Source organism: Suricata suricatta, chromosome 1, assembly GCF_006229205.1.
Source record: "Suricata suricatta isolate VVHF042 chromosome 1, meerkat_22Aug2017_6uvM2_HiC, whole genome shotgun sequence".
NCBI lineage: Eukaryota > Metazoa > Chordata > Mammalia > Carnivora > Herpestidae > Suricata > Suricata suricatta.
The window spans coordinates 191,240,949-191,251,476 of record NC_043700.1 but is presented as its reverse complement, the minus strand read 5'-3'; positions in this window follow the sequence as shown (position 1 = coordinate 191,251,476).

Sequence of the window (10,528 nt, the reverse complement as noted above, 5' to 3'; positions counted from 1 at the left end):
GGGCACCCGAGTTGGGGCGGGCACCCCAGCTGTGGATCTTCACCCGGCACCCCGGTGACTCCGGACACGCAGGGGATTGGCGTTGTCACAGGGAGCGGCTGTCTCATCAGGCGTCAGGGCACGCGGGCGCCCGTCCCTGTCCCCCGTGTGGACGTGGGCACGTGCACGGATGCCGTGCGGAGCGCCTGTCGTGCTCTCCGCGGTGTGAGAGCGCCGCAGGACTGGGGGCCCAGAGCGCTGGCCGGCCGCCCGATGCTCTCCCTCGTCTCGAGACCGGGGCTGCCTGTCCGCAAGGCCTCACGGGCTTGTCTGAGTGTCCCCCGCTGTCCCCGGACGGGGCTCCTCCAGGGAGGGCCATCCCCATGAGCGTCACCCACGCCAGCTGCCCTCAGCGAGGGCAGCGTGTAGACTTCGGAATTCCTCCCCACAATCCGGGGGGTGGGGTGGGGAGATTACGCAAGTTAGCCAGACTCCGGACTGTTCTGGAAAACCCAGGAGCCTGGCTACACCTGGGGGCTGGGACTCCTCAATGCCCACGGCCACACAGGGCGCGGGGTGCTCCTCGGGCTCACTAGCTGGTGCCCTGCGGGGACTGAACCGTGACCCGGCTTTCCCAGGCCTAGTGGGGCCCAGCGGCCAAGCCCCGGGGCTCTGTCCCCAGGCCTGGCGTCCTGGGGCTCCTGGGGACTCTCCAAGCTCTGGCACAGTGGCCAGGGAGCATGTTAGCATGTTAGCCTGGGGTCTAGAGGTGGTTCGGGTGAGGGCCTGCAGGGGGCCAGCTCCCCACTCACGCTTCCCCTGCACCCTTTGATTTCAAAGGCTCCGACCCTCCCACGCCCAGCCAGGTCAGCCTCAGGCCTGACGTTGGGGGACTCTAAAGGCCCCGGGCCGCAGAGCCACGTGGGGGTGGACGCAGTCTGACCCTGAAGGTCTCCAAGTGGGGATCCTACTGTGGGACGTCCCCCCGCTGGAGTCTTGGGGTCTAGAAGCTCTGCCCCTCCCCCCCACATAGCACCACGCTGGGTCAGGGCCTCTGTCCTTTCCTTAATGTTTATTTTTATTTTGAGAGAGGAGAGAGCAGGGGAGGGCCAGAGAGAGGGGGGCGGAGAGAGAGAATCCAAGCAGGCTTGTGCTGTCAGCACAGAGCCCAACACGGGGCTCCGGCTCACTGTGAGATCCTGACCTGAGGCGAGATCAGGAGTCGTGTGCTCAACCGACTGAGCCCCCAGGCGCCCCTGTGTTTTTACCCCGGCTCAGCCACAGACAACACACGCCCGTCTCTGGGCCTCAGTTTCCCTGCTTGCCAGCTGGGAGAGTGCGCTGGGAGCCCGAGGCCAGCAGCCTCCCCGCCCGTCAGACGTCCTCTGCATCTGTGAGCGTGTGGTCCTGGCTGGGGGCCCGGCCGCCTCTGAGCCGGTGTGCGGTGACACACGCCTGTCCTTGCTCTTTGAGGGAGTTCTGTCGGTGACACAGCGGTGGCACGTCCCCGCCTCTAACCTAATGTTGATGTGGACAAGGTGGCCGCCACCGCCTCTCCCTGGACATGGTCACCACGGGGCCCAGAACTCGCTTAAAAAAGCATCACCGAAGTCCTAAATCTGTTGTCTGAGTCTTTTAGAGATCCTGTTATACACGGGGCACGGCGCTCCCTGCGGCCAGAGGGAGACACAGGACACAAGCACCTGCACACATGAAAGGGGGCCCTGCACGCCCCCAAGGCCACGGGCCGGAGCCTGGTTCTTCTGAGGGGGCCACAGGGCCATCCTCAGCACGCCCCTGCGCGGCGGCCGGGGACTGGGGGGGGGCTGGGTCCTGGCCGCTGGCCGCTGAGCGCGTGAGGAGTTTCTGAGCGCACCCTCCGGGGCAGGGCGGGGCTCCCACATGCCTGGAGCTCTTTTTGCTTTGAAAATGCTCTTTAGAGGAAGGAGCAGAGTCAGATGGAGAAAACAGCGCTCAGAACGGAACCAGAGGTGATTATTTCTGGAATCAGGAAACGCGGTCAGGCTTGATAAGAAAGCCGGTCTTTGGGACCCAGGTGTGAGTGAAGGTGCATCTGAGCGAGTCTGTGAGCCTGAGGGCGGGCAGCAGGGCTGTGACATCTGTGCTCCTGGAGCTGGCTGCCTCGGTGGCCCCAGGCTGGAGGCCCCCCGCAACCTCCCCCACACCATTATGACAAAGCCCATGGAGGAACCCCAAGAGCCTGGGGGACGGCTGACTCCTTGATGGCCTGGAACGACCCCTCCCCCCACAACCGGGCCTCAGTTTCCCCGTCCAGATCCGGGCGCCAGGCCAGCTCCCTGCATGTATCCTGTCCCCATGTCTGTCCAAACCCAGAGGGATGGTTCCTACTCAGCACTGCCCTCTAGTGGAAAGCCAGCATTGGGAGCACACAGACCCCATTGGTCCTTGCCCTGCCTGGGTCGCCTGTGGGCCACCCCACGGTGGGGGCCGTGCGCTAGCTCTTGGCCTCGGGAGACGGGCAGCTGAGTGATGGAGAAGAGACAACGGGGCTTTCAGCTGGCAGAGCGGGCTTGGGGTCCCCCTGCACTAGATATCAGCGGGAGACCCCGGGCAGATGTCCTGGCCTAAGGGACATCTGTGACGTCAAGAGCCTGCCACACCGGGCCATGCCGGACTGGACGCAGCCACATCCACAGAGCGGCCACAGGTCCCCTCCCTTGGAGACTGCGAGGGCCACCCCACCTGGACAGGCACACGCGGCCCCTTGCACCCACCTTGCGGGGAGGGGGGAGGGGGGACGAGACGCATGCACCAGCCTCTGACCATTCAGGCTGTGTTTTCTTGAGTCAGACACTTAACCTCACTAAGCTTCCATTTTTTATCTCAAAAATGGGGCTCAGGCATGAGCCAGCTCAGAAGTGACCTCCCCTGGCAGACCGGAGGGGACCCCAGCCCCGCGACCGCCTCACCACGGCCTCACGGGAGCCCTTGAATCACAGTAGCTGTGGGACAAATGTTTCATAACCCCCCCGCCCCAGGGTGTGTAAGTGAGGGAGGGCACAAAGGGCAGCTCGCCGTGGCGGTGACCTCCACCACACTGGGGTCTGCGTAGCTATTGATCTGACACTTGCTGGCTTCCAGTTGACCCCAGGGAGGGCACACCTTCCCTGTGCCTCGGTTTTCCCCATCTGTGAGGTGGAGCCAGCAACCTCAGGGCCGGATGGGGCAAAGCGCAGGTGATCCTGCGGTGCTGGTGGTGCAGGTGCCCTGGGCCAGGTCTCGCTTGGGGGCAGATCCGCCCCCCCCGCCCCCCACCCTGCCACCCTGGAAAGTCAGCCCCTCATATGGAGAAAGAAATACAGGACTGCCGCAGGTCATTTGCCCCTTGGAAGAGCAAATGACAAACGGGACCTGATTTTCCGGAAGGACAAGGAAGAGAGTGAGCTCATAAATGCTCTGGTGGCCCGCTCGATCCTCGAGATCCACTAAGAAGCACCTAGGATTACACACCCCTTGATCTCAGTGGTGTTCTTGGCTCCGCTGACGTAGGGCTGTGTGACCTCAAGCAGGGTGCTCACCCTCTCTGAGCCTGGGAGCCCCCCGTTGTGAGGCGAATTGCCCGTGGACCAGATGGCAGGCAGTCGTGCCCTACTTCTTTCCTCGCCACCCCACCTGCCCCTAAGAGTCCGCCCTGGAGACCTCGGGTCCCCTCATCTGATTTTCATCTGCGTCCCAGAGGGGTTTTTTTTAATGTTTTATTTATTTCTGAGAGAGAGTGTGTGTGAGCAGGAGAAGGGCGGAGAGGGAGGGCGACACAGCATCCGAAGCAGGCTCCGGGCTCTGAGCTGTCTGCAGGGAGCCCGATGTGGAGACTGAACTCATGAACTGTAAGATCATGACCTGAGCTGAACTTGGACGCTCCACCGACTGAGCCCCAGGCGCCCCGGAGACTTTTAAATCAATCAATGGAGTAAAACCTGCAGGCGCTGCTCGGGGGCAGGTCCGGCTGGTAGCTCAGCCCCTGCCGGTTCCCCTTCTTCTCTTATTCCTCCTCAAACACCGTTATCATCCCGGTTCCTGGATGAGTAAACTGAGGTTAGGAAAGGTCAGGAGTGGGGGGGCGCGGGGCTGGCTGTGATTCCAGACCCCAGGCTGGCCCGTGCACCTGGCCCAGGGCGGGACTGGGTCTCCGGTCCCCGAGCTGTCACCCCCGGCGCGGTGACCCTGGGAAGGCCTCTCCCCTCCCCTCGCATAAGCCACAGCGTGCTCACCTGTGCACAGGGACCGTCACAGGGTAAGGGGACGGATGTAAAGAATGTGTGCCCAGCACAGGGAGAGTCCCTGTTTGCTGTTGTTTTTATTACTTTTACCAATTTTACATACAAAAAAGTGTACTTGGCCTGGGTGTACGGTTGTGTCTGAATTTTGACACTCACGTAATCATCCCATGAAATCCGAAACAACCCTGTCACCTCCCCAAACCGCGTCCTTGAAAGATGAACTCATGTCTCCCCGAGGAGGCAGCTGGCTGGTGGCTCGGCCTGGCCTCCTGGCTCGCTCTACACGGCCTGCAGGTCCGAAGGCGCAGGGGCTGCTCTCAGAGGTGACCTGGGTCGCTTCTGTGGCCTGGGGGTCGGCGCCGCTGAGGCCAGAGGCTGGGAGGTGCGACCAGGCCTCCCCATCTGGGAGGGCTGCCCTTGTGCCCTCTGCATGGTGGTCTGCCCACCTCGTCATCGAGCTCGGGACAATAGCGGACTCTGGCCTGCTGGGACCTTGTCCCTCTGGGTCCATTTTCCCCTCGCCCGAGGAAGCCCTTACACCTGAAACTTTCCTCCCGGGACCTACGCGGCATGGTGCTGGATTGGGCCTCCAAAGAGAGGCTCAGATCCCCACCTCGAGGACCCATGAGGTGGCCCTATATGGAAGTAGGGTCTTCATGGGTGTAACCAGCTGAGACAGGGCCCTGCTGGAGTCGGGCTGGAGCAGGGCGCGCCCGGAATCCAAGGACAAGTGTCATCTGGGCGGCATGGGGAGGCCAGGTTGGAGTGGGGCAGCTGCTTGCCCGGAGCCCCCGGGAGCTGGGGGAGGGCAGGGAAAGACCCTCCCCGGGAGTTTTTGCGGGGAGCACAGCCCTCGGACATCCGGCCTCCTGGACAGCGGGAGGACACACTTGTGTATCTTGTGTTGCTTTTTGTCACCCAGCCCCGGGACGTGGTGCATTCCCCTGCACATTCCAGTTACTCCCCGGGGACCCAGACCAGCTCTTCCCGTCTCTCTGGCTTCCCACACAGGAAGGTGCTGGGCAGTGTGCACCTGCCCCTGAGCCTGCTCTCACTTACCCCTGGTCCCCTCTGCTTCTGCCGCGCAGGCACACAGTTTCATGAGAGGAAACGCTTTTTGATCGGCAGCCCAAACTCCAGGTCTTGCACGGAGTCGTTTCCAGAACGAGGCCCGTGTATCTCCGACTTCATCCCATTGCCGTGCCCAGCCAGCTCTGTGCCGGCGAAGTGTTGCCAGGTCTGCCCACCCAGTCAGAGTTCACAGGGAGGCTGAGCGCCCAGTGACTGGCGCCTGTGACCCCCGCCGGCACATGCCTCCTTCCCACCTGCCCGGGGACTCAGGTGAGCGTAGGCGTGTGGCGGTGAGCTTGGGCTGGACTTACCCGGACAGTCCAGCTGTGGCGAGAGAGCAAGGCTCCGAGACATGAGTCACATGTTATTTTTACTCTTGGTTTCATATGGCACGGTTTTAAATTATTGAGTGCCTGGAAAGATCCCACAATGAAATCATATTTCATTTGTTCCCCCACTTGGCTGTGAAGTAAATCAATTGTCGGGCTGTATTTGGAGGTGAAGGAAGGACAGAGGGACCCACAGCGTCAGCCAGAGTGCGCCTGGGGGGCCCTGGCGTCATCCGGGCGTACCGGGTGCTGTCTGCTCCCGCCGGCCCCGAGGGACTTTGCCTGGGGGCTTCTGCAGCGTTGGGGTTTCAGGGAAACACCGTTTTAGACCCCAGGGGAGCCCCCTGCTCTCTGCAGAAGCAACTTGTGGGAAGCCTGAGCACACCCAGGACAAGGTCAGGGACACTGGGGGGGCGATGAGGGAGCATGACCTCTTTCCTTTTGGTGTGCTGAGAGGTGGCAAAGGGGACCACAGCAGTGAACATGCTGACCCCACAGTTTAGTGGCTGTTCTCCTCTGCGTTGGAGATCCCAGGGTGCTCTGCAGACCCCGGGGTGCCCTGGAAGACCCCAGGCTGTGCCCGAGACCCCGACATGACCAAGTCTTGCCTGGCAAGCTTGATGTCTGGCTGGGGAGCCAGACAGGAGCCACACGGCAAAACTGGGGAGTGACATGGCAGTGACGGCAAGGCTGCGGGGAGCAGAGGTGGCCCCTGGCTTGGGGGGGTTCGTCCAAGGAGAAAGTCTCCATCGAAGTCCAGGAGGTGAGCCTGAGCTATGCAGGTGAGGGTGGGGGCATTTCCAGCAGCCGAGGGGGCAGCGGGCCCAGGGGTTTGGGTCCAGTGGGGCAGGTCCTTCTGGGCCATGCCCCACGTCCTTGGCCCAAGACTCTCAGCCCTGCCACTTGGCCTCCCAGATGCCTCTGGGCAGTGACGTCAGATCCAGGGGCCACTGTCCCAAAGCCCACAGGCTCCCTAAAAGGGCCTAGCTCTCCTACTTGGGAATAGATTGCATTTGGGTAAGCTAAAGTCTCAGTTTCCCAGTCTGTAAAATGGGGCTATGATGGTGATGCCAGTAAGGCGGTGGTGGTGGGCACGGAGCTGTCCCAGGTGCTGACTGCTCGCCCGGCCTGGCTTGGCCCTGGGCACTCTCCTCAGGGGCAGTTTCCACCCACCCTCAGCTCCCACCATCTGAGCATGAGGCTGGCCCCATGGGGGTGAGGCAAAGCCCCTCCATCCAGGCTCTTCTGCCCCATAGAAGTAGCCCCCTGGCCCACGGGTCACCCCCTCTGCCTGCCAGCCCCTCCTGGGCTGTCCGCAAGAAACCAACCCAAATCTCGACCTGCCCCAAACTGTGTGAGGTCAGCACGGGGGGGAAGGAGGTGCTGCCCGTGCCCAGACCCGCCCCACCACCCAACATTCTGTACTTCCCAAGGCCTCCATGCGCCTTAAAAGGGCAATAAACATTTCCAGGACAAATGACCTTAATTTTGAAGCAATTTGCAGGCCTGTGGAATAGTGACAGGTGTGTGTGCTTGTCACAGGAGCATTTATTAAGGAAAGAACAGAGCCTTTCCCCGGGGCTCTGACCATCCCTTCCCAGCCTCCTGGGCAGCCCAGCACCTGCCTGTTGGCACCAGGCAGGGCCGTTGGTGGGCCCAGCTGCTTTGACATCTTGGCCCAATGACACCACTGTCCTCCCTGGAGCACTCCCTCAGAGCAGCACCCACACCCGAGAGCCTCTGGACCCCACGGTGGCTGTGACACTGCCGGAGGCAGCAGGCCAAGTGCCCAGGGCCCATCCAGGAGGGACAAAGGCCCGCGCTGCAGGCTGGAGGCTCCAGCCGGTGCTCTGACCTCATCCACAGGCGTCTTGGAAAGCCCCGCCCCTTCTGAGCCTCCCCCTCGTGAGGCCTGGCCACATTCTGTCCCCTTTCCAAGCCTGTAGAGTAGACGACCACAGCCCTGCCTCAAGGGAAGACTTAAACCAAACGGACCATGTAAGTTCCTAGGGGAGATGATGAGGCAAAGGCATGTGAGACAAGGACGGGCATGAGCGGGGAGGAGGGCCAGCGGGGCCGCTGTCTGGGGCACTGACCCGTGAGGGGCTTGAAAGCTCTGATGAGCCCTTGAGGCGGGAGGGGCCCCAAGGAGCAGGTGAAGCCCCTTCCTTGCCTTCCAGGGAGCCTGCGACTCAGGGTGGCCCTCGGTCTGCAGGAGTGAACCCAGCCGTGGGGGGGGGGGGGAGGCAGTGAAGCCCCCGCCGCCTTACGGCTCCTTTTGCATCTGCACCCCCCGGCCCAGCTGTCCTTCTGGATGCACATACTTGTAATAAATATCGAAGGGTCTTGGTTTGACTGTTAGCCTGTCTGGAACCTCCTTTGTGTCAAGGAGCCCTTGAAGGCCCTCTGATATCCGCCCCTCCCGCCCACAGGGCCTTAGGTGCAGCATTTTCTATAATGAATCATGTGACTTGAGAAACAAATTCTTACTATTTTTTTACTAGAACAGTGTCCAGTTCACACTAAAGGTGTTCAATAAAGGGGGATGGATGGACAGATGGATGATGAAGGGAAGAATGGATGGATGAATAGATGATGGGTGGATGAAGGGTGGATGGATGGAGGAAGGAGGATGGACAGATGGACAGATGAATGAAAGGATGACGGATGGATTGATAGACGGAAGGATGAATGGATGATGGATGGATGGACGGACGGGGGATGGGAGGGGGGATATGTGGCTAGATGTGAGAAAAGAAAACGGTCTTTAGGGGAAGTGACGGCAATGCCTCTCCCAGGTCGGTTTTAATAACAAGAGTGATAATAACATTTACGGAGCCCGGACTTTTTGCCAGACACTTAACATTACACCATTATCCTCCTAACAAACTCTATTGGGGTTGAGACTGTGCTCGGAAAAGTAAGGAAAGTGAAGCAGAGAGAGGGATCAGAGCCAAAGTCCGGGTCGGTCTATCCAAATCAGCCCATGTGAGCGGTGCACGCGCCCCTTGCCAGAATCACATGACCCTGAGGTCTTTCCAGGCGGAGAACTGCTGTGACCCCCACCCCGTCCCTGCTCTGTCTGACGGCGCCTGCTCAGAGAGGCAAGGCCAGCCCCCTAGGGAAGTCCTGGGGGTGGCCACACAGCAGGCTGAGTTCTGGGACCAGCCAGGAACGGGGCTCACCACACCCCCCCTGACTCACACCCCATCCACACTTTGATTTTTCCCATGGCCAAGTGGTGTGATCGCGGTCTCCCGGCCATCCTCCCCAGGCTCTGCGGAGGAAATCCTTTGCTTCTAGGAGGTTCCTAGGGACCTCTGAGGACACGGGGTTGCTGATGCTTCTGCCAGGGAGGAAACAGGACTGTGGGGGGCTCACAGAGCGCTTCCTGAGGAGGGTAAGTGGTAGCAGGGGTGCTCCCTCCATCTCCTTCCTCCATCCTTCACTCCCTTCATTCAACAAGTATTTGTGGAGAGCCCGCTCTGCGGCAGACCGTGTGTGAGGCACTGCGAACAAGTCATAACAATGGCATTTATCAAAGACACTTATCGACCTCCACTCAGAGGGGTGCACGGCAATCCTCAGAACCATCCTCTAAGACGGGAGCTCTGTTTAGTTTGAAGAGGAACGCTGAGGCCGAACTAGGCGCCTTGCATGAGCAGGTGAAGCTGGGCTCCCTACCAGGCGGTCAGACCCCGGGCTCCTCCATCCCTGCCGGCCTGCCTTGGCCCTAGCCAAGACTGATGACCCAGATTTAATGCTCTGAGCCGACTTCACTCTGCGCCGGTCTTGATGCCCACATAAGGGTCTTGCTCAAGGTCGTACTGAGAGGAGAAGCTGGGTGGGGAAGATGTCTGACCCTTGCACCCCGTGGCACCTGTGTTCTGGGGAAATCCCCCACCCCCGCAGGGGTTAGAGCCTGCAGCTGCACCCCAGCCAGCCAGGCAGGCCGACTGGGTGGCTGGGGTGCATGGCCAGGACTGCCTGGCCTTGCGTGTGGCTGGTTCTGCTGGACTTGGCCTTTCCCAGGAGCCCATCCGGGGTAGACGGTGCTGCACAGGCCAGAGTGTCTCTCCCGCTTCTGTATTCCATTGAGACCCACGTTTTCTGCAGCTGCCTTCCTTCCCTTGTTGACAGCATCTGCCAACAGCCTTGGCCCAAGCCAGTCGTCCTCCTGGCACCTCACCCGGCAGTGCCAGGCCCCGGAGACTGCCTCCTGAATGCTCCTCCAGTCCAGTCGCCTGCACCCCCAAAGACCCCTTTTGTCAGTACCAGGCACCAGCTGCTCCCCCTCCTTTCCTGACGCCCACCCCTAGTCCTTCCCGCTCCAGTACCCGGGTCCCGCCCAGTGCTGGGCGCCTGACGTCACGGAGGGCAGCAGGTGACAGCAGGGGGGGCGGGCTGCGGCCGGGGACTACCGTGGGGTAGGACGCGGCCTCTCCTAAGTCGCCAGAAAGTGCAGCGCGCCGGGAGCCTACGGTGTGCCGCCCTAGACCTGGAGTCAGCAGCCCCGCGCCGGAATCCCAGCCCGCGCCCCGCCTCAGTTTCCCTTCCTGCACACTGGGGGAGGCAGGGGTTGGCCCAGGTCTCGGGCCCTCTGCAACTCCACGACTCAACAAGAGCTGCACCAATCTCTTGTCCCTTGGCCTCTCTCCTTGCCACTCCCGGGCTCTCGGGAGCCGCCGCCAGCCGAGGCGCCAGCCAGGCCGCTGTGACAGCCCCGCAAAGACACACCGGCCGCGGAGGGAGGCCGCAGCGGCGTCACCAGCCTGCGCGTGCGCGGGCCGCGCTGCCTGCCGGGACTAATAGTTCGTCCGTGCGGCAGCTGGGCCGCGAAGGCGGAGCGGTAGAGGCGCTACGCCTACACTTCCCAGGGTGCGTCCT